General features: G+C 44.1%; 1 long non-coding RNA gene across 1 annotated transcript; it reads right to left on the bottom strand.

Moving 5' to 3' along the window:
* Positions 1-328: 328 nt before the first annotated feature.
* On the bottom strand, positions 329-1,586 carry LOC121841626. Its single transcript, XR_006080642.1, has 3 exons — positions 1,416-1,586; positions 874-919; positions 329-519 (listed from the first exon to the last, which is right to left on the bottom strand). It is a non-coding gene; the product is annotated as an uncharacterized LOC121841626 (long non-coding RNA).
* Positions 1,587-4,661: the final 3,075 nt, after the last annotated feature.

The following is a 4,661-nucleotide window of genomic DNA, read 5'->3' as shown; positions in this document are numbered from 1 at the left end:
AGAGGGAGTGGGGGGAAGGGAGAGCTTAGACTCACTAAAGCTTGGAAGAGTGGTATACACAGAGCAGATAAAAAAAATGTATGAGAAAATTTAAAAGCTATAGTGATCTTATACAGCAAGGAAAAGGTATGAGAAAGAGGGGGGGGGGGACAATACAGTGAAAGAAAAATACATTACAATTGTTCTGGAGAGATGGTGCCGGGAAAAAAAGAAAAGAGAGAGGATTTAAGCCTTGTCTGGCCTGAGTTCTGCTCCTTATAGTTCTGTTATAACAACACAGGGTGAGACCCAGATGCAGACACAGGAGGCAGATGGTTTGAGTCTTTGATATTTATTAAAAAGTAAGGGTCAGACAAGAGGCAGGTCGAGGACAGGCAGAAGTTCATTAACCAGGTCAGAGTCCAAAAGGTACAGGGCGGCAGGCGGGCTTGAGGTCAGGGCAGGCTGAATGGTCAGGCAGGCGGGCTCAGTGTCAGGGCAGGCAAAAGGTCAGAACGGGGAAGACTAGAAAAACAGAGACTAGAAAAAAGCAGGAGCACAGAAAAAACACGCTGGTTGACTTGACAAGACGAACTGGCAACAGACAAACAGAGAGCACAGGTATAAATACACTGGGGATAATGGGTGACACTTGAATGAGGGTGGAGACAAGCACAAAGACAGGGGAAACAGATTAGGGTGTGACCCCCTCCAGGGGGCAAACCTGGTTGACCAAGGTTGACCGGGGTGCCGCCGGTGAAAGTCGGCGATGAGGGCCGGGTCCAGGATGTCTTTAGCAGGAACCCAGCACCTCTCCTCTGGGCCATAACACTCCCAGTCAACCAGGTACTGGAAACCCCTGCCCCGTGGTCAAACACACAGGAGGCATCTTACCATGTATGCTGGAAGGCCATCGATGACACGGGGAGGACGGGGGGGCCTGGAAACAGAAGACAAAGGCCTGTGAGACATTGGCTTAATCCTAGACACAATCCTGGAAAGTAGGGTTAATACGGAGACGAACAGCAGTGGGGCTAATGACACTAGAGATGGGAACGGGCCAATGAAGTGGGGGGAAAGTTTAGGGGACTACACCCGGAGAAGACAAAGGGCTGTGAGACAAGGTCTTAATCTTAGACACATGAAAAGTGGGATGTATACGGAGGGTACTGGGAAACAGAAGACGAACAGCAGGTGGACTAAGGACTTTAGAGATGGGGAAAGGACCAAAAAAACGGGGAGAAAGTTTACGGGAAGGTCCCGTGTAGACAGCCATACCCTCTGCCCGAGAAAATAGAGGGGAGCCGGAGTATAAATACACTGGGAATAATGGGAGACACCTGGAGGGGGGTGTAGACAAACACAAAGACATGTGAAACAGATCAGGGTGTGACATCTGTGGGATTGAGGAGGACAAACACATTGATGGTGTTTACTTTAACGGACAAGTCCTGAGCTCCAGAAGGAGAGCAGTAGATGAGCCTGACCGTATCCAGTCGTCGGGCTGCAGTTCTGGGATCTCCACCACACAGAGATGGGCTAATCATGGTCCAGATCTCCACCCACTCCTTCCCTCCATGCCTTCCCTCCAACGAAACACAGTTCCGTTTCTCTGGCTGATAAAGGAGATAGAATCAGAGAGGGAAACAGAGAATGCTTTTAAACCATGTGTAAACCTGGCTTTGGTTTTAAAATATTGTCAATCAATAACCAAAAAACGAAATAACCTGCAACAAAACACCATTAAAAGGAGAAACAGGTAGGAATATTACAGCAACATTTGAGCAATGGTCTAGGCTGGCTACTCAACTGCAAGAGATTTTGAGTGCACCTTACAGCAATGGCGCATTCAACGGCTGGTGAGCCATGCAGTGCACCTATCTACATTTGAGTTATTTGGAGTTATTAAATCATTTTTGATTATAGAGCATCCTACACACAATGCTGTATCGACATTGTAAAGGGCCAAATTTTTTATAATAAAACAATGGCCAGTTTGGGTCGCAGACAGTTGTATGCATGTTTATTTTGTAAAAACAAACTTAATTGGCCATTTCTGGCCCACCAATTTGTTGTGTTCTCTCAATATGACCCGTGTGCTGTTTGAGTTTGACACCCCTACAATAGAGATATGGGGTAATGTGTAATGGTTTATGTACGGGGCAGAGAGAGCAACAAGATCAGTGTCAACAGCAACAGTTACACCCATTCTATGGTTGGGAAGGGAATAGGGTATCATAACTAGGGGTTATGTCACATTTCTTTTGGACTAACATTTAGTTTTCAAAAGCGGAGATTTGTATAAACCTTGCTGTTGTTACGTCGGTTGTTGGAATGAGACCAAGGTGCAGTGTGGTAAGCGTACATCTTTCTTTATTTTGATGAACACCAAAAAAACAACAAAAGATACACGAACGTAACGTTCTGAAGGCTACACAGTAATTGTACAAAAACAAGATCCCACAACTGAAGGTGGGAAAAAGGGCTGCCTCTGATTGGGAACCATACTAGGCCAACAAAGAAATAGAAACATAGATTTGCCCACCCAAGTCACACCCTGACCTAACCAAATAGAGAATAAAAAAGGCTCTCTAAGGTCAGGTCGTGACAGCTGTCTCTCTCTGACATTTGCAACACTGTTTCAATATTCAAATTCGATCTCCAGCTGTCCCATAGTAATGAAAGTGTCGGGGACGAGACAGACAGACAGCAGGAAGTGCTTCTCAGCCAGTTCAAAATCATGAATCAGCTGGCATAGTTTTTATGGATATTTACAAAGGAATGTCAGTTGAAAAAGGTTCAAACGAAACGAAGTGCAGTTAGTTTGCAGTCTTTCCAGCTTCAGTTTGAAGTGTATGCCATCTGTAAATACGAATAAAATGGTTAAATTACAAGCCTATTTGGTTTAGCCACAGAAAAAGACAAGAAACTTCCCGCTAGCCATGATTGGCTGAGATAATGGGTGGTAGGCTGGACTTGCCAAGAAATTAGTTCGGATTGGTCTGCCATGTAGTACGATTCTGTCTATAACATGAGCTGGTCAGTATGTGTAGGTAATCCTTTAAAACACAACTTTAAAAAACAGATTTCACACAGTTGAACCGAGTTTTGAAATCAGTGGAATGTCCGGTGGAATTAGAGTATGATACCTAAGGAAATGGAGAAAATTCCACTGCTAGCATTGAGCCTGGTAGTTGGTTAGTTACCTGCAGATTCATGCAGGGTAGGAACGTTATGAGTTTGCCTTAAGGTTAATTGTTTAGCTATCTAGCTAGCTACATGTCTAGACATAAGACTCCACTATGCAAGTAACCATTTCAAAAGAATATTCAAGATGTCACTGCGACAACTGTCGATAGACGTAGCTGGTAAATTTGCTCTGGCTATCTACTCCAATTTCAGAGCACTCTCGTTTGAGTGCAGAATAACTGACAAATTTACGAACGCTCAACATCCATTGAATATGTCCGGTGTCAGTAAACGTTAGCAAAAAAACATAGTTACATTTTTGCCAGCAACACTGATACAGTCGCCTCTGCTAGGGCGAGTAAAATGGTGTGAACTGTTCTCTCATTTGTGTCTGGAAATAGCTAGCCAACATTAGCTAGTTAGCTGTGGTGCTTGACTGCTGATGTTAGGCCAGAACTCTTGGATCAACCTTACTCCTCGGCCAGAGCGTCCAGTGTTCGCTCTGAACGCTCCGAGACAACGCTTTGAGTTTACGAATGCCCAGAGTGAACTCTGTCACTCCAGATTGAGTTTACGAATACAACCATAGAATAAACAAGACTTTTAGTCTTGAAATCTTTGGGTGTTTAGTACATGGCCTCATGAATCCTTAAAGACATTGGCGGGGTTAAGGCTTAATAGGGTGTGAACGATGTTGAATGGGTGGAGACAAAGAAGAGTGCTCCAGTAGGTTTACCAAAACATTCAAACACCATTTTCTCAAAAGTGAGTTTATCACCTTTCACAGCAGTATTACTTTCCCATTCTTCCTCAATAAGAGTGTATGATATTCAATTTTCTAGCTCTGAGTCTGTACTTTTATCCAAAGTAAAAAACACCATTTAAAATGGTGCTACATAAGACCAAATCGAGCCGGTTGTGTAACAGGCATAGAGTATTGGGCCAGCAGTTAGTGTATGGACCCTGTGTGGGACAGTATGGACAATGACCCTCACCCCCCTAAATTATATTTTCTTCTCCCCTACAGTGTGAATATATTGATATCTCGTTCAGTTTGATAAAAAAATAAAAAATCTTATTTACATAATTATTCAGACCCTTTGCTATGAGACTTGACATTGAGCTAAGGTGCATCCTGTTTCCATTGATCATCCTTGATGTTTCTATAACTTGATTGGAGTCCACCTGTGGTAAATTCAATTGATTGGACATGATTTGGAAATATAAGGTCCCACAGTTGACAGTGTACAGTACGTCAGAGCAAAAACCAAGCCATGAGGTCAAAGGAATTGTCCGTAGAGCTCCGAAACAGGACTGTGTCGAGGCACAGATCTGGGGAAGGGTACCAAAACATTTCTGCCGCATTGAAGGTCCCCAAGAACACAGTGGCTTCCTTGTTTGGTACCACCAAGACTCTTCCTAGAGCTGGCTGCCCGGCCAAACTGAGCAATCGAGGGAGAAGGGCCTTGGTCAGGGAGGTGACCAAGAACCTG

Source organism: Oncorhynchus tshawytscha, linkage group LG33 (assembly GCF_018296145.1).
Source record: "Oncorhynchus tshawytscha isolate Ot180627B linkage group LG33, Otsh_v2.0, whole genome shotgun sequence".
Classification (NCBI taxonomy): domain Eukaryota; kingdom Metazoa; phylum Chordata; class Actinopteri; order Salmoniformes; family Salmonidae; genus Oncorhynchus; species Oncorhynchus tshawytscha.
Note: the sequence above shows the minus strand (reverse complement) of the source record. Positions and strands in the feature narration are given on the sequence as shown.